General features: G+C 40.3%; 1 protein-coding gene across 1 annotated transcript in view; it reads left to right on the top strand.

Moving 5' to 3' along the window:
• The window catches only part of TMEM178B (transmembrane protein 178B), a gene marked incomplete at its 3' end in the record, with an annotated part of 222778 nt that overhangs the window by 38758 nt on the left and 161663 nt on the right, over window positions 1–22357 (top strand). The window lies entirely within an intron of this gene.

The raw sequence follows: 22357 nt of genomic DNA, 5'->3' as shown, positions 1-22357 counted from the left end.
TTGCAACCTGTGTGAGAACAGACATTAAACTGACAGGATTTTCAAATGTGTTATAAGTGCAAAAGAGGGCAAAGCATCAGAGTACCCTGGAACTGTTCATGGCTACTGTCTGGCTGCACAGAAATATTTCACTCTGCTATCATAATAATAATGGGGAGAAATCAAAGAACAGTAAAAAATGGGACACTGGTTTGACTGGCTTAGGAGGTTTGTTTTTTTTGGTTTTTTGTTTTTTTTTTTTTTCCAAAGCTGAATCAGCAGGGCCACATTTCATGGCTTCTATTCATGTTCAGTAGTAGCCCCATTAAAGTCACCTTCCTTCTCCTGACTTTATGCACAATTAAAAGGGTTACTTCTGAGAGCAACATTAATGGTGTCAAAATCTGGCTTGTACCTTGACACAAAAAATGGAGGGAAAGACTACAGTACATCAAGTTCTCCATGGCTCTAATAAGAGGAAAGTTTAGAGAAACACATAGAGGAAGTAATTAATAATGAACTGAAATGTAAAATTTTAGTTCAATACACATCAGAATTGACTGTTGTGATAAGCTGTGGAATATGATTCTGAGATAAATGGTAAACCCTTGTAGCCTGAAGCTCTTAATTTGTTTGAGAAACTGCTTAGAGCTATCTTCTCTAATGGGGTTTCACATATTCATATTGAACTCCTAAAGGGGAATGTAGCATCAGGAAGGGAGCAGAGAAGCACACAGATCATGTTAGTGTTACCCAAACACTTGATGTGGAGTTTGCTGTGCACGCTTTGTGGTCCTAGGAAAAAGGGCAACAGCTTCCTGGTGAATGTGCATTTTGCAAATCTTAGAGTACTGTAGGGCAGATGGAATAAAGAAAAGTGTCATCTTCTGAATTTGATAAAATGATGCTCAATTGGAAGTTTTAAAATATTACTGCTACAGCATAAGAATGTGGCAAACTCATTTATAGCTTGAAGGCTTGCATACGTCATTGAGTGTGAGCAAAGAAAGTGAGTGTTACAGCACATACTCAAATGAAATATTTGATATTTGCAATCTAAGCCATATGGCATTATTTGTTTCCTGGGAGGGTGATTCCTGTAACCACCCAACTGTTAACTAAAAGTGTGCAATTAAAAATGTATGCTGCATTTTTCAGCTGTTTAAACTGTTCAAGCTAGTTACATAAGGTGAAGAAATTGTTTACATAAGTTACCTCATGAATTGAAAATTGTTTACTTAGTTGTGACAGTTGTAGCTTAAGATATTTGTAGGCCAAGAGTTAGTCAGGGAAGACGTTTATGAATCCTTATGAAAAAGGAATAAATTTCAGACTTTTTGTTTTAGCCTGTTAGCAGACAATTAACAAAGAAAAAAGGACGAAACTTGTTAAAGTTGTGTTTAAATTTTTCAGTCTGGTCTAGATTACTAACTTGGGCTGAAAAAATGGGTTTGTACTATTGACTAAATTGGGCAGTTCATATCTTGTTGAACTCCTGAGTCAACTAGACTTTTGAATGTTTTTCTGTATAACTGTGTAACTCTAGTGAGCAAATAAAGTATATTAATCAGGCTTAATTAGAAAATGCGTATGTGCCCATACTCTTATACAAATGAAAGTACCAAAACCGACAATATCCTCTTGACTGAGCGTCAGAGACAGTAGTACTCAGCAGTGCAAATTCCCTGTAAACTTTGTTTAATGTCTTTTTGCTACATTGGTACAGAGTTTCAAACAGCCTAGCGGTGTGTTAGCGATTGTGCTGAGAAATAAGGAAAAAGCGATAGTGTCTGAATTTTCTTAGTTAACCTCCCACTTTTCCAACAGAATCACTTGTTCCAGTACTGGAACAAAAATAAACTACATTAGTACAGGGCAGTTTGCCTCTAGCGTGGTGTACTGGAGTTTCCACTAATATGATTTTTCAGAAGAAATCTTGCCCTTACTTGCAATAATGATTTGAAAACTTTATTTAAATAAAAACTACCCCTTGAGTTTGTGTTCTAGGGCAGGGGTGTCAAACTCATTTTCACTGGGGGCCAAATCACCCTCACAGTTGCCTTCAAAGGGCTGACGGAAATTTTAGGACTGTATAAATGTAGGATTAGTTACATTTGTACATTCCTAAAATTACATTCAGCCCTTTGAAGGCAACTGTGAGGCTGATGTAGCCCCTGGTGAAAATGAGTTTGACTCCCCTGCTCTAGGGGCTTTTGTTAATTCCAGTGAAGTCTTATGCAATGGGCTGTTCACTGAGAAGCTTTTGTGTCAGGTGAAGGGTAGTGGCAGCTGCCTGCTGCAACGGTGAGGGTCTCTGTCCTCTTTTGCTGAGATGTGGGTGACTCAGCTAGCTAAACTGTGATTCTGTGATCCCATGGCAAAACGTGGGGTCTGGCTGTGACCTTCTTTCCCCTCCACCCTGCTCTTCTCCTTCCTGGCTCATGAGAACTCATTAGAGGTGGTTGAAGGTCAGTTGTGCTGACAGCTGGTAGCCTGGCTCAGCTGTTGTTAGTTGAGGATTATCACTTCATGGATGCCTGGATTGCCCTCTCTTCCCTTGGCTGAAGCTTTTGGGTTGATCGACAAATGCAGGGGTGCTGTTGGCCAAAGTATGTTTTCTTACAAGAAAAGTAACTCTTCTGGGGCTGAAATGGCTCGCAGCAAGTTGGCTGAATGACAGCAGAGCAGCATGAAGTTGTCCTAATGTAAAATGGCCTCTAGGTCCTTCTCTGATCAGCTGCTTGAAGTAGTTTTCAAGTAGTTTGGTACCTTATGGGTACCTTTTGATGATTAATGAATGTTTATCATTCTGGAGATCTTCCAGGGGAAAAGATTTAATAAGTACACAGGAGTTTTATTGAAATGCACTTCACTGTGTCACAGGAAAAGATGTATTTAATTGTTTCTGTAATTGCTGGGCATCTTTTCAGCAACATGATTTACATGTGCACCACACACATCTAAAGTTATAACTGTGCTTTGTGTTTATTTTTTTAATTGGGGTGGTCGGTGACTGGCTATCCAGCCTGGCAGGGGAATATCTTCAGAACCTGATTAATGTAAAAACTTGTTGGTGTGTGTGCGAGAGCCATACCTGCTCTGGAAGTGGCCTCTGCTTCACTCTGAGTTCAGAGCCAATGAACCAAGCCACCTGCTGAATGTGGCAATGAAAATAATTGCGGAAGGTCTATATGGGAGAAATGACTACGGGGAAAAACAAGAAAGAAAAACTTGCCTTTAATGATAAAGTTGCCTGAATCCTGCCTCCTAAGATGTCATGAAGTCATTTGGAGATTAAGAGTATAAACCTGAGCAGCTCCTGCCATGTTGAATACTTGTTTCTTTTCACAGAGATAAAGCAGATCAGTGCAGCACTCAGACCCTGTTACCTGGGGTGAGTTGGGCATGGAGAGGTCATAGTTTGAGTAAGGTCCTCAGTGCTGTGCAGATTTCTTCTCCACTATCTACCTATCAAACATAAGAAAGCAATGTTAAACACAACTGTTTCCAATCCAAACGTCAGTCCTCTATCAAATGTTACCTTACTAGAAGTACCTATGTTAAATATAAGGGGGCAGGGAAAATTCAACTAGAGAAATATATTGTGTTTTTTTTTGTTTGTTTTGTTGTTGGTTTTTGTTTCTTTGTTTGTTTTGTTTTTGTTTGTTTTTTACCCTAGTACTTCCTAGTCATACCAATGAATTTAGTTCCCCTGAACTAAAACAGTTTGCAGGTTTTCTGTTTCCCCTGAGGTTGCTCCCCACTACCATCTTGACTAAACTATTTTAGCAAGGTAAGAAAAAACACCTCAGTTTTCCTTATACTGGCATTCCTACTCCCCTACTTTTGTAGTATTTTGTATAGCTTTCATTCCAGTAGAAATGAATCTGAAAAATAAAACAACAAAAATTTAAGGCAAATATGTGAATCAGGAATCCTGTTCCAGTTCTACAACAGAGTGCAAGAAGATGCAGTTCATGATCAGGCAAAGTAATTTCAGAATAATTTTTTACCCTTCAGGAGAAAATACTTATTAAAGTGTTCCCTGCTGCTCTTTTGTACGAGGCAGCATAGCTCTGGTGCTGTAGAGAAGGCTTTGAATGGCTGTTCTGAGATTTTCCTGTTAGTGGGGAAAGGTGGGAATAGCAGAATGGAGGCTGGAGGTGGTTGATCCTTCTTAAAAATGTTAGGTGAGTAGCATGTTCTTCAAATAATATAGTGTGGGCATAGTGGCAGGATATACAGAGGAGGATTAAAATGCTTAGTCATGTGTTTTGTTTTTCCCCCTCCCTGCTTCCAAGAAATTCAGGTAATTCCTGCTGTCTTCTCCTGACATCTGTGTAGGACTAGGGAGAGCTGCTGAATCAGTGCAGTCCTCTGCTGTTGAAAGCAACTGCTCTCTGTAATCCCAGCCATAAATATCTTAAGCTATGTCTTTTGTTTCCTCTTGGCTTCCACCAAAAAGTAGGAATACACTTGCACTGCTTTTAGGTTTACCCTTGTTCTTAACCTTTTCTGTCTTTTTGTAGTTATTATTCTTGCCCCATTGATGTGAGTATTCTCCTTTGCAGATCTTGCCATCAGAATGGGCTTTTTCTGCCTTATTGACTTTCCACCTCATCTCAAAACACAGCAGAGAATGTACCCTTTCTCTGGTCCTTAACTCCTTTCCATACCTGCCATTAGTTATTTGCCTCTACAGGGTATTTTGGGATTTATGTGGTATAGCCAAGAGAATTAATGTCTTGCTACAGCTGCTGGAGTAGATCCTTCTTTTCCTTTAAAAATTAAAGAGAAACGCTGGATGCACTTTAAGTATTCAGTAGTCCAGTCCTTTCAGGCATAATTCTCATGCCAATTAAGACGGTAATATTAACACATCTCATGAACCCGTTTCCTGTGGCTGTGGCAGATGCATTTGCTTACATCCTACATTTGGATTGCATTGTAATGACTTTGATTACTTTGAAATTAAGGTAGACCACTTATTTGATTTTGGTTACTACAGTGGGATTTACAGTGAGTACAGAGACATTCTGGTGATGTGAAGCCTTGAGATGACACCTCTATATCTATCCAAGCCTGCACTGACTCAGAGACAAAACACTCAGATAATGTCTGGGCACAAATCATGAAGGCTGGAATAGTTCCTGGTCTGTTTACCCAGACATGGCTTCAGTTTAAACCACTGCTGGGAATGTTTTTGAGTGACCTGAGAGAATTTGTGTGAGAGTTTCTGGGGTGGTCAGAGTTCTCTCATATGTAGTTTTCCCATACTTGTTGCTCCTTTGCTGTTGTCACAATTAGCTCGCTGCTCAACTGCCCCCAGCTGCAGTTCACTGGCATAGATCAAAAAAATTGGTGATTGATGAGCTGAGGAAAATATAGGCATCATGTTATAGTGAATTGACAAGGAAGAGGGCTGAAAAAGACCAGGTAGTGCCACTTGTAAATGTATGAAAGAAACAGGCAGCCACCTTGAAAAGAGATTTGATTTCTTGAAAGGGAGCCACAGGGAAAGAAACCAGGACAAGCTGCATCCACTCATCACTCAGCCATGGTTAGTTGTGATAGCTTTCTAATATAATGCTTCTGTTGCCTGTGGTCTGTGAGCAGTCCTATTCAGAGCTTTTAGTCTTAGAAGATGGGATTTTTTACTTTACCCTTATGGTTGGTGGTTGCTTAAATACAGAGAGTTCTGCTTGGGAAAGAATGCTAGTTATGCCAGAGACAATATATTGGGCATGTAGAGAGATGCAAAAAGGGCAGCCCTTAGTGGTGCTATATTTTCCGGCTTTCCTTAAAATAAACCTCTTTGATCTTCAGATGAAGCAGCTAGGACAATAGTTTGTTGTGACTGATATCACTCAATCACCAAACAATCCACTTGGCTGCTGCAAAGAACATTAGTTCAGCAGTGCTGGCAGAGCATCGATGGAAGTTAATTTTAATGGTAATTTGGAGCCTGACTTATTTCTCTTTTCAAAGGCTTTTATACATGAAATAATTTTTTTATTGCTAATCCATTTCGTGATCGTCTGGTGTGGGTTCATGCTAAATTGTGCAGTTCTTGCTGAACTTCCATTTCTGGAATACGGAGAAGCTATTGCCCCATTCTAAATACTCGTGGCTTGTGATTTTTGTTTGTAGTTCAGAGAGGTGAACTGCAGGGCTGAGGAACCAAAGGTTAAACCAGTGAAATGGATATTTGTTTTTAATCTTGCAACAAGCTGCATTTCCTCTGATCAGGTAACTCATGACACAGGAGGCTGGGTGTCCCTGCCAAGACACACTGGAGTCTCTGGGAGGACAGTACTCAGACTTTTCATGTTGCTTTCCTTCTTACTGCAGGGAGCAATATAGCCCTACCTCTAATTAAAGATGCTCTGAAAACCTTCCATCATGCTGTCTTTTATGTGATGTGTCAGAGCAGTACAGCTCATGTGTGAATATCTCATCTCCTTGCCTAGGACTGCATCCCTGATGCAGCACAACTGTCTTGCAGGAACCTCACCATTTCTGGGAGCATGAGGGTACCCATTTTTGACAAGGCGCTCTGATGATTATCCTTGCCCTTTCTCACAATAGATTGAGGATTCAGCAGGCACCAAGATTCTTCAGATAGAAATAAGTGACAAACTATATCTAGCATAACTTCCAAGAAAAAAAATCTCCTCCTAAAAATCTCCAGTTAAGACTATCTAAGGTGACAGGAGTCTGCTTTTTTCCTATTAGAAGTGAGACTGGCATCCTTCAGCACAAAAGCCACGTGGCATTACTTAAATTCACTTTATGGTAGTAAGAGTAATAGTTGGGAGGAAATCATGCTCAGCTTGATGCCCAGGGCAGCATATTTGGGTCTCTGGTTCTGCAGTGTCAGTGATGAGAAGTTGCAGAGCCATCTACTGCTGAAGTGTTTCAAGTATTGTGCCACTGCCATGGGTTGTGTGCAGTCACTTTCAGCAACCCTTCTTACAGATTTTTGTACTTTGTGGCATGGATTCAGGGCTATGGAATGATCAAAACCGCAGACTTAATTTATCCTAATTGCAAAAAAGCATCTGATTAAATTGGAGGAGCATGTTGGGGCTCAAAGAAGGCTTCAGAGACAATCTGCAGCTTATATAACCAGATACTACCTCCCCATAGGACCTCAAGAGTCTACATATTCGTACTTTCTCTTGGAGTACAGGATGCTGAGTCTCCTGAACAACCAGGACTACTTCAAACTGCATTTTCTGCTTGTTATAGTATGAATAATAAAATTACAGGCTGGAAGAATTCTTGTGGGTAGGTGAGACATATAGTTGAGCATAATGAGGCCGTGTGGGTTGGTGAGATGTATGGTTGAGCATAATGAGACTGTTCCACCTGGTTCTGTCTTTTCTTGGACCTTGAATATTAGTAATATACAGCTATTTTCTCTAGGTGTGATCATGCCAATCAGTTGCCAGAGACCACCATGTTGGTGTCTATTTCTTTAGCTGATTCCAGCAATGAACAAAAAAAAGTATTGTATGACAATTTGGGACATTGACTGTTCTGCCAGTGAGTCTGGCACTTGTCTATCCTCATTGCATTTCTACTGCAGTATGTGACTAGATTTTTCCTTCTCCTTTGTAAGTCTCCCTGTCCTGAGAATGTGTTTCTGAATTTCAGCTGTGGACCTGCCACCTTAATCTCTTGTTCCTTTTGAGTTAGGCTGTACTTGGAAAAATTTCTGCTGAAAGTGATTTGAATGTAGTTTGCTCACTGAGCTTGTACTGCAGTCTATTCCTTGTGCTGCATTTGACTCTTACCCTGGGGGTGTAATTTCTGGGCAAGATCAGCTTGCAGCTATGTCTCTTTACTATGATTTTTGTCACAATTGTTGTAATTAAACCTGATATTGCAGAACCCTAGGGGATAAGAATAAAGCTAATGGCATATATAAGGCTTGGATGTGTTCCAAACAATGTTTTTTTCCATTAAATTGACATGTTATCTTCATACCCTTCATCAGACTAGTCCAGTGGAGGAGTGTTAAGGATCATGCTGGATCTTCTCCGCCTGATCCTGTTGTCAGTGAACTGAAGCCTCATGCTTTTGGAGTCTGAGAGGCTGAACGTGGGTCCTGACAAAATAAGAGGAAGGAAAACTGAGGAGTAGATTAGCATCTACCCAGTTGTTCTCCTGAGCCATGTTGTATTTTAGTGTAGGAAGAATTCCATATTGTAATGAGGTGTTGGTCCCTAACTTGGGACAAGCAGTGGTTACTAGCTATCTGTATTTTTATTGCCTTAATTTTTAATTGGGTGTTTGGAGGGTGGAATAGAAATATGCTCTGTTAAATAACTTAATTTGTAGTTATTAGAATGATGGATTAAATTCTGTGTTTAGACCTGTTGCAAAGGGGATTGAATGTGCTGTTGACAAGTTAGAGCATAAAGGTAGGAAATAGAAGGTCTGACTTTTCTTGGGGGGATAATATGTAACAATGCTGGGCAGCAATACTGTCCTTATTAAATGCTTTGAGATATTATTAAGAAATATATAGTGTAAGGTATTGTTAGGGTAGTAATTAGAATAGAAAGTAAAGCACTAATAGAAAGCAAGAGTCTATAATAACACTTGGATTTAGAATTAATTGTGCAGGTAGAAATAGGAGTCTAGAAGCACATATGCTGAATCATAATAATTTCTAAAATCAAGTATTACAGTTCAAGACTTATATTTACATATTAAACAAAAGGAGCATCTAGTTAGGGAGGGAAGGTACAGAAGAGGAACAGTGAAAGTCTTCCTGGGCACAGATTCTGGTCACTGTCTTTGTACAGCATTCTGTCTCAAGAGCACCTCTGTCCCACTGGGTGTTATCAGATGCTACTGAGACACGGGCATTTATTACAGCTCTGAGGAGGATTAAAGATTAAAAGAAAAATCCTGAGCTCAGAGTGTCTGAGTAAATGCCTGTTTCCATAGCCTCTTCCCCCACAAATGTGAAGCAGTGATCAAAACTGATGAAATTCCAATGTGGAGTTAGAGGGCTATTCTATACCTTGCAAGTACCTAGGAAGTGTTTTATTCTCTGGTCCCATGTATGATGATGGGTCTTTTGGGATATAGTTGATTCCTCCTCTGCTAGAATGAGGATCATAAAGCAGGTTCTTGAATTGTAAAGGGCTGAATAACACTTAGGGCTATAAGGCCCAGCGGGATTCTGCTGGTGTTTCAGGCATAGGGGTGGTGGGACAAGATGAATAGCGTCACATGTATTCAGAGGTGCGATGCTCACATTTTTAGATAATGTTTGTTCCTGTTGTGAATAGATTTCTATTAACTAATAGCTCTATGTGCGTTTTGAAGCATCTTCAAGCTATGAATCCTTCTTGACAGGCAGCATAAATATTTAGTCCAGCTTGCCCTGGCCAGAACATCTTACACTGCAGTGAGTGGGACACTTCCATACTGTGACCCTCTAATGATTTGGAATTTCAGACAGGAAGATTCAAAAAGTGGCAGATTACTTTTATCAAACGACAAGAGGATGTTATAGGCAGGGGAACATCACTCCACAGCAGCCCCCCAGAAGAAAGCAACATCTGCCTCTGCCTGTGAAGACCCCAGACCCAACAATGGCAGCAAAAGTCCAGTCTGCTCCCCAGTCTGCACTGACCCAGCAGTTGTTGTGCGTCTAATGGATGAGAAATTCTCATTGCACAGTAGTCTTTCTATATTTAAATACAAAACTAGCTCTGGGTTTAAGTTAGGGTCACATGGTTTTATAATAACTTGTAACTTTTTTTTCAATATAAGGAAAGTGATAGATGCTATTAGAGCTACTAGGGTGTTCTCTACTCTGTTTTACTGTCCTGTTACAGAAGCTGGGCTGCCTTTGGCCATTTTTTGTATTTCTGCACTAAATGGCACATCTTACATGTCTTAGCAGAAGAGAGAAGTCATGAATGTTAGCTAACATTCTTGGAGAGTAGATGCCTTTGGGATTTGGCTAGAGCAGCTTAATTCCCAGTTGAATACCATGCTGGGAGTAAGTCTTACTACTAACCCTCCTGTAGCTGGCAGCTATTGGCATAGTCTGGTCCTCCCAGTTTTTAATTGGTAATAAGCAAAGGGAAGGTTAGGGCTGAAGATAAGTTGATCCCTTCCTGGCTTCTGGCCCCCTCTACTTCGATACAAGGCCTCTTATCCTTTCAATGTTTTCAGCTGCTCTGAAACATGTGTTCCTCGTTTGGTACAGCCTGTCTGCAGTGATGTTGAGATTCTAGCCCTAAGTTGTTGACTTAAGTACATTTGAGTGCAGCCAGAACTTGATGCTAGCACCAGAAATGAATTATTGTAGCACTTGTGAAGAGGCAGTCAATGTCTGAGCCTTCCGGACACAAGAACGTTCGATGGTATTGCAAAACTCATCACTGGATGAGAAAGGGCACAGTCCAGTCAATTGGAAAAACATTTTTTGATCACATCCACCAACCTTTCCTATTTCAAATACTTCTTCAAGAATAATTTCCTTCTGTAAGGGAGAAACCACTTATGATTTCAGACAAGCTGCAGAGAGACTAACAATATCTGTAGTTCATAGGTTTTAGAATGTGCTTTAGCTTGTCTTGGATTTCACAGTACCGTTGTCTGACCTTCTTACTACCACCTTAATCATAGCCTCCCTTTCCCTCGAGTTGTGTATTTCAGTTTGCCTATTCAAGGACTGCTTTTTGAGTATCTACACAACATTTAATTTCTTAAGGGCTTTATTAGATTCAAGCCCTCATGTATGATAATAAGTCCAGTTACAATAGTGAAGCAAATAGCCTTGCAAGGAAAGGGCAGTCATCTGTGAAATCTTTGGTCCCTCTGAATGTGTTCTCCTTTACAAATGAAGATGGAGCATCCTCGTAACTTAGTGATGGCAACTCACCAGTTAATGAATAATTTGTATAAGGATAATCCAGGGAATGACTTTACGGGGAAAGAGCATGGTCAAACATGAAACTACTCCTTACTTTGGAGAGCTGTTATACGTACTATCTTTGTAATTTAGTAGTCTCTGCTTGCCAGTAAACAGCCTCAAGGTTTATTTCAAGGTAGTGTTAGTAGCTTTTGTCCATCAGACTGTGATCTGAGTAGATATTCAGTTGGTAGAGTTTATGGGGCAAGAAACATTATGAACTTATAAGGGAAACTCTGCTCACTTAGGGATAATTTTGTCTGCTGTCTTTACACTGCACATACATTTAATAACTGCAGGGTACCTTTGTCTGGGAAATACATTTTTGTGTATGAAGCGATATCTTGAAAATGCCTTTCTTCTAGTCATGCTACCCTAGCAGTTATTAGAAAACTAGAATTAGGACAGCATAAAAAAAGGCTAATGAATCTTAGGGAATTCAGAAGATAAGGATGTACTTACTAAGAAAATAATCTTTCCACCAAAGAAAGAATATGTTCAACGTCTTCTATTTGGATAGTTTTAAAGCGTCAATAGAATCCTTGATAGATAGCCTCCTTTGCTGATAAAACAGACTACAAGCTCATGCACAGTAGATTGAGAGAACAGTTTATGGGCATAGTAGAGTTCCCACTGTCTGGTCCACCATGCTGTAGTCTTCTTATGGGGGGGCGGGGAAACCCCAGCCTTGTTGAAAAGCTGATGCTGGATTCCTTCGTCACTTATTTATTTGGTAAGCTGTTTGCCTGCTGGTAGTTTCTTTGAATCTGCAATCCTCTTGAATCCTGTGGTTTCCCATAGTTACTTTTTGTGAAAAATTTGCAAAACAGGATCCATGCTAATGGTGTTATACCTGCCAAAATGTAAAGCAAGCCAAATCATGTTTAACATGGAGCCCAGAAAACGTATCTTCAGTATATGCAAAATGCTTTTTGACAATGTGCCAGTCCTTAAGACAGTTATTCTTCTAAAAATTTATCTCCTTAGTTTGGTTCCCATTAATCCTTAACATATGATCCCTGTCAAGAGCTTTATCCTTATCTCTCTTCCCCCCCCCCCCCAATTTATGTCCAAGTGAAAGCTGTGAAACTTCTTTTCCTCCACCTGCCCCATCCCCTGCCAAGCTCAGTTGAGGGACAAAATCTATGTGAAGATAGTGTCATATAGATATGTTGCACAGCCCACATAAGAACATCACTTAAATGAAAGGATGTAAGAGGCTGCTGTAGGTGCTGGATGAGGCTGGCCCTATGAGTAGGACCTTCTGGGAGATCAGTATGAGTTAGTTTTCAGTTTAAGTTCCCTAATGTGAGATGCAAAGCATCTGAATGATTCTCTGTCATGCTGTGATTTCTGGTGTTTAAACATGAGGCTGAAGTGCTACAAGACCTTGAAGTGCTACAAGACAGCTAAGTGCTTTCTCCAGCTCAGCACTTTGTGGAGCTAACTGTAAACTAACAATAAGGAGACACAGAGAAGGGCTTATGGTCCTCTTGCTTTAAGAAAAAAAGAGGAATAAATGTGTTTAGGTGCAGGTTCATGTTGTAAAGCAGCATATAAAATAGCTTTCCAAGGTACAGAGATGGGCATCCTTAGTCTTCACTGTGTGCGATCACAGGTACCCAGCAGAATTAGTGGTATCCATGGACCCATCCTTATTTTATTCTTGGCAATCTGGGATCCTGCTTCCCAGAAGTTTCTTTGAAATAGGTTTCAAAGCTGGTTCAACACATACCATGCTTCATGGGAGTATCTTACTATGACAATCAGAAGATGTACATTCATATAAAATCAATAAATGAAACCTGTCTATGGCATAGTCTTTGCTGTGCTTTCTCTTTGGCTTGACAGCAGTCCTGAGATAATGCTTTGTTCCATGAGCTATGGGGTCATCAGTGAGTTTTTACTGGTAATTGCTGTCTCAGCAACTTTTTATTGATCATTTAATTTCTACCTCCAAACAAGTAGGAGCAAATATTTTTCAGCCCTTTTAACCTCCTTAACTTTTCATTTGTGTTTTGCTTTTCTCTCCCCTGTGGCCAGCCCAATGCAAATAGGTGGACAAAAAGATTAATAGAAGCAAGGAGATGCCTTCCTCCTCTCAAGTGCCCTGTGGCTTGGAAGCTGTTATTAATAGCCAAAGTAAAAAAGTGTTTCATAACCATCCGCTTGCTCCAGCTTCCTTGCCAGCCCCCTTTCCTTGGTCCCTGGGGAGAAAGTGTGAGCTCATTACTTCCCAATGCAAATTCAGATTTTGGTCTCATACTTGGATTCTTTTCTTGTCATGGGTGGAATATTTATCTTCCGCCAGCTGGTTGCTTTGAGCAAGCTGCCATTTGCTGGGATATCCACAGAGCATGTGGGGAAAAGGCCCAGCAAAGCTGTTCAGGCACTTTTTTCCTTGACTCTGAAAATGTTGCTGTCTGCTCAGTGCACGCACACACATCTGCACCTTCATCTTTACTCACACAGAGGTTGAAAAGGAAATTTAGATATTTCAGTGAGGAAACAGAAACTGAAATTGAAATGTATTTCAGTCTGAAATATTTGAAAGTCTCTGTGTGGAATGTGGTCACCATATAGCCCACACATGACAAAGCTGATGTGTGCATATGGAGCTTCATGGATTGCTTCTGTTTCACATGCACTTTATATCTGTTTTTTTTTTTTTTTTCTCAGATCTCTAGAGATCTGGTGGATCAGTACTGAAAAAAAGAGAAGGAAGGTTCTATTTGTCACTCTGAAAAAAAAAAAATCTTTGCTCACTTTCCTAATTAAAATCTTTAAGCCATATATTCTGTTAATGTATTTGCTGGGTATGTGCCATTTCAGGCACGAAGTAATATTTATCTTCTGAATGCCTCATCCTTTCAGTGGCTGCCAACTTGGTGAATACATGCAAGTTTTCCTTCAGGTAAAACAGAGGATGCTGTTATCTTCCGAGTACGTTTCAGTGAAGTTCTGTGTTCATTACATTTTCTGGTGGGCGGTAAAGCTGTCTACATACAAAATGAAAATTTAGGTGACATTGTAGAGTTATGGCTATTGAGAGATCCTTTTGCCACTGGCAGCCTGTTAGTTTTTCTGAATTTTACCCAATAAGGAAGATGTGGGTGCCTTCTGTGCTTGCAAGTACATTTATAGAAATTATAGTTAGCAAATTGTTAGTTATTTTCATGCAGAAAACTTGCTCTCAGGCAAAGAGTTTGCAAGAGAGCAGAACCACTTGTGAAACTATATAATATGGATGAAGGTTTCAGTTGGAAAAAACACTTCAAAAAATTAAGAAAAATGTTAATGTTTTAGAATTTTTGAAATACACTTTTGAGACTTCCAGTTGAAATACATGTTTAAAATTATTTTTAGAAGTGTCAAAATAAGTGACAGATGAGTTCAGTTTTGAGCATGTACAGAACTTTCCAGTTGATCTGAAATTGTGTTTTATTTTTTTCCCTGGTTGTGTCAGTGTCATCTCCCCCAGTTTTTGAAGTTGGCCTTTGAACCGAAAACACAGGCTGTTTGCCTGTGTTTGTGAGCATGGCTCGTGTGAGCATATTGGTGATGACTGTAGCACTTCTTTCACTGCATCTGGAGGGAAGGAATTGCAGCTGTGAAGAACTTGCTTGCAGACCTGTGCATCTTGCTGTGATACTGTTCAAGCCATGGTGGCTGCTCTGTACACTTCTCCAGTCTTGGAGATCAACCATCTAGTAGATAAGGCATCCTCTCAGGCTGCTTTTCTAGAACTATTGTCACTCAGGGCTGAATTTCCTTTGGCAGTCCTTACTAAGATGATTCTGACTAGCAGAGGTGCAAACAGCATAGGTTAGATCAGGGATGTCAAACTCATTTTCACCAGAGGCCACATCAGCCACGCAGTCACCTTCAAAGGGCCAAATGTAATTTAAGGACTGTATAAAGGTAAGGGCAGTTACAGGTTAGTTCTACATTTGTAAATAGTGTGGTACAACAGAGGTGGATTTGTAACAAGCAACTGGTGCTTAGGACCTAATGTTTACTTCATGTGTGGTTTCAGGCAGATGATGTTCCTTCAGACTGTCTCTGCTCTCCTACCATTAGTTGAATTCCCATTAGCTCATCTTCCAATTTTGCTTTATTTAAGAAGAATCTAGTTGGTATGGTCTTACAGTACATCATGTTATGAGTCAAAGCATGGTGACCAGAGATGATAAGGAGGTCATTTTTGAATTGTACTCCTGATACATGTTAAGTGTTACCATGGACATATTTGTTGTCTCTCCCAATATGAGACCCTTGGGTCTGTCTGTGAGTGGGGAAGGGGACTTTATTGCACCCCACTCTGTGACTTTTATACAAGCCTGTAAATGATGAGTAGAAGCTGATAGTGTACTTCTACCCATTTGTAGAGGTAGCAACTAAGGATTAGCAACTTTGTCTTAAACCCAAAAGACACAAACCTCAACCTGTCAGCTGAAGGGAGGCATCAGACTGATTTCCTTGTAAGCAGCAGCCAGTACCAGAAGTTGTTACATTTTGTCTAGGACAAGTAGAACAGGTCCTACTGACAGATAAAGAAGAAACTCACTTCAAGATGATGTCAAAGCCAGCCAGAAACAAATATTATATCTTGTTCTAAAAATTTAGCCCATGCTGCCGGTGAAAAATCTATCTTGAACTTCCTTAATTAGAACATTAGCCCCTATTTATGCATATAAGTTAATGAATATTCATCAGGCATGTTGATTAAGGTGATATTATTTGCATATTCTTTCTAGATTTTTAGACCTTTACCCTTAGGTATTCTAGTATGCAAGATATTTGTGTGGTGCCAAGGGAGATTTTGATTAGGTATTAGGGAGAAAAAAAAATCATAATGAAGGTGGTCAGATGTCAGAACAGGTGCTCAAAAGATGTCGTGCACTTGCATTCTTGGAGATATTTAAAATTTGACTGGATAAGGCCTTGGGCAATGTGAGCTATCTTTGAACTTGATTTTTAACTTTGAAGTTTTTCCTCCTTTGTGTAGGGGATCGAGCCAGTTGACATATAGAAGACCTTTCTAAGATAAATTATTCTTCTGCATTAGTTGGAGAATTATGTTCCTATATTTTTGGTATTAATATATTTATAGGCAGGCACAAATATGTAAGCAGTACTCTCATGGTCAGTATTACTCCAGAGGTAATGAAATAATCCTGTTGTGTGTTGCAATACTTTCTAATGAAGTCTCTGCCTTCATTAATAAGATAGTTACTCATATCATGAGTTCATTAACTAGTCAGCAGATCTGATTGCAAATCTGTCATAGCAGCTGGTCAAGGTAGAGCCTAATTTATCTTCCTACCTCCCTCCAGGACTTAGTTTGACCGGTTAATGCATGCTGAAACTGCAACAACAACCTTGCCTATATTAAGGTACCTCCAGATGATGTCTGATGATTCATATGAAATGATTTTAAGAGACTGAGGGCAGCACACACAGCTAAGGGCAATAATTTTTAAGTTGCACTAGCCTGAATGGCCAGGACTGGTTTGGAGGCTGCATAAAAATGCTAGCACAATTTAACAATGACCTTTTCCAAGGGAGATAAGACTTAAAAAAATTAACACATATATATATGCAATTGTTTTGTGTAACATGATCCTAGCCCTAACTATGATTATAGCCTCTGGAAATCTTACTGAAATGTTATGCTAAGAAAAAAAATCTATAAACTTTCTCTGCTCTACAGATTTTCTGAAGATAATGTGAAACAATTAGAGGCTAAATGACCAAACTACATCTCCTGTCTTCTTGGTATGGATATGCTTGCCCAGTGAGGGAACAGTAACCAAGCCATGGGATTAAGGCAATCTCTCATACAGCAGGCAGTTTCTCATAATGAATAGCAAATACATGTAGTGAGTGCAGTTTGCAAGCCAGAGGCTAAGATTGTTTTTACTAGGAGATGTTTGTGTAGTAATTCTCAAAAAAGATTTGTAAAAATTAGAGCTAGCACAAAGGGTGAATTTTTGTGGAATAAATTGCCTGCTATGAACAGTTCATCCAGAGGTATCTACAACACAGAAGAAGAAAAAGCTGCCTGGAGGTAGCAAAGGCTCAGAACATCCATGTCAGTCTTTTGAGGGAAGCTCATAATATCAAAAGCCTTGGCAGGAAACATAATAAAACAAATACTAGCAGTAGAGCTGGATGCTTCTTAGAAATCAACATACTTACTACAGGAGAAGAATGGGTGCCACTTGGTTCCAGGTCTCTGCATGTTACAGAAAGCAAGGCGACTGTCGTGTCAGTGTGAGCTTGTTGTGAGGTCTGGAATGGGCACACCACAGTTGATCCAGAGCAAGTGAGCTGCTGGCTCCCTGTGTCTGTCTGAGATTTCTGATTGCTGCAAAGTGTCTTGGAGTGTCCTTGTTACACATGTACCTGTGAGCCCTCTAGGTACCAAAGGTAACTTATTCACAGGCATTGGGATAATCTGCACCTGAGTCTTAAGGATGGTTTCACAATCTGGAGCCCAGAAAAGCTGGGGGGTGGGTGTGTGTGTAAATGTGTAATCTTGTTGCCCTTATTGGCAGGAGGGGGGCATAGTCAGATAACCCATGCTGGTAGCTCATCTGTGTACCATCTTGGGCTGGATCTGAATTAATGTTACTTATGCTTACCTAACTGCTCTCATAGATGACCAGTTTCATGAAAGACCATATGAAGGATTACCTTCTGTTGCTAGCTCTCAAATGAGTTGGTCTGCATTATGCAGAAGACTAAACTATATGATTCCAATGACAGTGTAAATTCCTGAAACTTGACAACCACCTTGGCAAAACTCAAGCTGACCTCACAGGACAAATGCCTCTGGCCACTTCTGAGATGTAAGTTTTGGGACTGATGTGACCCAATACCTTGATGACATTTTGAATTGTAATTCTATTTCTTAAATTAACCATGGGTGAAGACTATTTCTTGGAGCAGTTTGGAAGTGTTGAAATACTATTACACTTAAAGGAGGGGTTGAGGGGCAGCTTGGGTCATGAAGAAAGTTACTGGCCCAAAAGTTCTGAAAAAGGTTGCCTGTTTACCCACCAGAAATATAAAGTATGGACACCAGCAGTATGACCTTCCTTTTAATTTGTCTCAACCCTCTTCTGCCTAGAGTGGGAGAATGGTTCAACCACCCCCTGTGTTACCAGTTTAGAGCCTCTGCTGAGGTAGAATGTACAGCTCTAGTAATACAGTGAAAGCTGAGTTTCAACTAGCAGCTGAACTAACATCAGGATATTGGGATAGTTTTGAAAATTGAATAGAAAAGAATTGCACAGTGTTTACAGGTCATATTTCTGTATTGCACACTTTCAGGATTTTCCTTGTAAGGAAGAGGGAATATAATAATAATAAGGTGATAGTATGGAACTATGCGCAATATGGGAGGGGAACAGCGCACGTAACTGGATCAGTAAGAAGAGTGGCATGTTTGTTCTGACTATTAAGCTGCTCTGGATGAAGCTATCTCTAGTTTCCTTATTTCAATATTACTTAGTACCTGAACTTTGCTGGAACAGGGGGTTGCCAACCACAGAGTTACAACTGCTGAATCCCCTCTGAGCACCTGTGTTTCTGTGGGGATGCAATGAGGTTGTGGACTCTTCTTCTCTGGAGACATTCAAAACCTGCCTGGACACCTTCCTGTGTAACCTCACCTAGGTGTTCTTGCTCCAGTGGGGGGATTGGACTAGATGATCTTTTGAGGTCCCTTCTAATCCCTAGTATTCTGTGATTCTGTGACAGTTTTGTTCTTCATGGTTCTAGTTTCATCTTCCTGATCTCTCTCCTAGCACTCTATTTGAAGATGTCAGACACTTTTCTTTAGGATTTTCAGCAAACATTTCCCTTTGATCAGAGGAACATGGTATATACTGCATCTTTCAGTGGTGAAGAACCCTCTTACTGTTTTGCTGTATAAATACCGTTCCCAGTTATTTGAGCAAAGTGCAGAGCTCAGCTGCAGTTGCATTTGGTCGAAGTTAGTGTTGAAGGCTGGAGGTGCTCCATAAATTGCAGTTACCCTGTTGAGGGTTAGGAAGGGAAAGGGAAAGGGGTTTTTTTGTTTGTGGGGGGGAAGTTCTTTTTTTTTTTTTTTTTTTTTCTTTGTTTCTCTTGAATCTCTTCCCACCCCAAAGACTGGAGTGAACATAGCCATTCATCTGAGGGTAGGGATTTCTTAGGGTTTTTCTGAGAGGGCTTTCCAGGAGAGTAGTAGTTCTGATCTTCACTGCAGTTGCTGCCTCTCCTCTCCAAGGGGCCTCCAGGAGCTGGATGTTTGGGAGCTTTGAATGTAGGTCTCTTCTGTGCGTGACGAGTAGAGAAACATCACAAAGTATGAAATTGTCACTGCTATACACTCATCGTTTTCCTAATTCTTATTAGCAGGTCCAGGCAAATGAAAGCCTTTTTCTAAGTTTTAAAAGCTAATTCTCACCTCTAGGTATATGCTGATGCAGTTGCATTTACTTAGCAGGGTCACTCCTCTACACCTGTGAGAGCAGGTTTAGATAAATGGTTTGTGTTTAAATGCTGAACAATCACAAACTTTGTCAGTTTGGGCCATGAAAAGCTTGAGGTTCCCAGTAAGGTCCTTCCTGCCTCTCTTATTGGCCGTGTGCTCCCTTCAGCAGTTGCCGCTGGTCTAGAGTCTGAAGTGACTGAAGTGCTGGCAGCTAGTAGAGGGCAGCTCTGAAACACTCTGGACTACCTTCTCCCGAGTGTATTAAACCCAGCATTCACAGGAGAGTTTAATAGCCTAAAGCCAAAAGGGCACATGAGCTCATGCAGGCTGACTTCTGGTATATCATAGACCATTACATTTCACCCATTTATCCCTTTATTGAGCCCAGTAACCTGGAGAAGACTGAACTATTTAGAGCCCTGCAACAAAAAAATAATTAGGATTACCCATTCTAGCACTGAACCTACGTTTAATGCATCCAGGAGCAGCATCCGTTCTGACCTGGGGGTCTGTTGCCCTGTGTCAGACAAGCAGTGGGGACAATTCCCAGATACAAGTGAATTCGCTGTACTCTGCTCAGCCCTGTTGAGTGTAAGCAGTGGACAGCCCTGATATTTCAGAGACAAGTAAGGAAAAAAGGAGGACGTATCTCACTGAAGAGCACTTTACCTTCTGGTCCCTACAAACCCTTAGTTGGAGTCATGAAGTTTGTTGGCTAATGGCTTGCTATTTAGAGGTGGGAAGGATATTGAAATATGTTGCATGGCTGGCAAGTCATCATGGAATTTACCATTAAAAAATCTGCCTGTACTTCAGGTATTATTGAATGATTGCCGCTGCAGTTGTACTTAGTTCTAGACAGTCTTTAAACACATATTTAAGTTTCATTAAAGCCGTGTGGATATAAGCATAGGGCCAAAATTTTATATATGGTGAAGCGGTGACCTGAATTCAGACCATAATCTCTCTTTCTGCTTTAGGCAGATAGTAAGATAGTGAACAGCTCACTGCATTAGTGTTTGCACTAAGAATAAAAAGTTTGATGGACCTTACTGGAAATTAGCCCCTTTGTAGTAAGAGGAGACACTTTCTGTTGATTACTTTAAGAAATTATAGCAAATGGAAGAGGATTTGTTCTTCCCTCCTCCTGTATGCTTTTATTTTGAATCTTGGCTCTGTGTTCTTGTTTGTTGTTCTATATAAATCTTTTGTCTGTGTAGGTATCTGATATCGTAAAAATTATTTTCTGACAAATAAGCATCTTCCTTTTTCTTGCCAATGCTTCCAATCCATGAAAACAGCTGAAAAAAGGTGATAGGATAACCTATAAGAAGGCAGGGTTGTGATTTGGGGCTTTTTTTAAAGCTCTTTGCACACTAGCTGTCTTTTTTTAAATACTATTCTTGGTTTGAAACTTTAATTCTGGGCGTACATTTGGTGCCCAGATGGTGCAGACTCACACAGAAGCCCATCACGCTGTCAGGGCAGGCGGATACATATGTAAATATTTTGCCTTTTTCCTCTATAATATTTGGCTTTGTCTAATCTAATTGCTGTCAAAGGCAGAATGTGAAGAATGCTTAAGAGGAGCAAACAACAAGGACCTCAAATGTTTGCATTGCACTAACTTTGGAAGATGCTAGTAGGCAGCAATGTAACTAATAATTTTGTTTCATGGGGTTTCTAGTTCATGCTGTGAATGCATGATATATTATCTAAGTTCATGCCAAGTAATATTTTACAACCTGAAGTCGAAACCTGTATTTCTAGTGGCATAAAAGCATGTTTTAACCCCTTGGAGCTGTAGATATAAGGCTAATGGCTTTGCCTTTTCAGTTTGGGCTGACAGTAAGTGTTCTCTACCTGCCTCTTGGTGTATAGCACTCTTTCTTATTTATAAAATTCATTGCTTCATTTAATTTATTCTATTGAGTGCCTGTCTTAATGTATTTTTAATACATAAAAGCATTTCCAGCATAACTGCTTCTCTGACCAGTGGTAGCTAGTAGCAAATGGTGTGGCCAACCACATTAAGGATGCCTATTTAGGCCTGATCCAAAATACTGTAATATTAATGGAAAAAATTACTTTCATGAGTGTTCAATCTGACTGCTTAGTGAGATGGCCAAATAAAGCCAAGGTTAGTTGAGGATGCTGGCAAAACAGATGTAGGAAACCTCACCGTTCTTCTCGGTGTAAGAATGGTTGCACTATCATGGGTTTCTGGTCAGATGCAAAATTTGGCTAGGCTATAATTCATGGAAACCATCAGGCTATGCCAGAGCCATTCCTCTAAGGACATTAATTATGCAGAGAGTTGCCAGGAGATCAGGGTCTGGAGGTGTGATTATTGTAGAGGAGAGAAAGTGGCTGTGAAAGGAGACTGTAATAACATGACCAGAAGACAAACAGAAGCAGCATGTGCTGTTTTCCATGGAACATAGATGAAGTCCTGACTACAAGGGAAAAATGTTGCCTATTTCAGCCATTTGTGTGGCCATCTGAGGCTCATTATTCTGGGATGCCAATAAATTCTTTTTCTGACCCTGCCATGAAAGTGTCCAGGTACCTTCAAGAGACATAGCACAGCCTGTAACATATCCTTCTGCTTGTCTTGCTTCTTGGCTGTGGAATGGGGGTCAGGAAAATTGTTCACTATCTATATGTATTATTTTACCTATGTTGTTTGTTTATTACTGAAGGAATCACAGAACGTTAGGGATTGGAAGGGACCTTGAAAGATCATCTAGTCCAATCTCCCCGCTGGAGCAGGAACACCTAGATGAGGTTACACAGGAAGGTGTCCAGGTGGGTTTTGAATGTCTCCAGAGAAGGAGACTCCACAACCCCTCTGGGCAGCCTGTTCTAGTGTTCTGTTACTCTCACTGTGAAGAAGTTTCTTCTCACATTTAAGTGGAACCTCCTGTGTTCCAGTTTATACCCATTGC

Source organism: Streptopelia decaocto, assembly GCF_964273445.1.
Source record: "Streptopelia decaocto genome assembly, chromosome: 1".
In the NCBI taxonomy this organism is placed as follows: domain Eukaryota; kingdom Metazoa; phylum Chordata; class Aves; order Columbiformes; family Columbidae; genus Streptopelia; species Streptopelia decaocto.
This window is presented reverse-complemented; position numbering and strand designations above follow the sequence as displayed.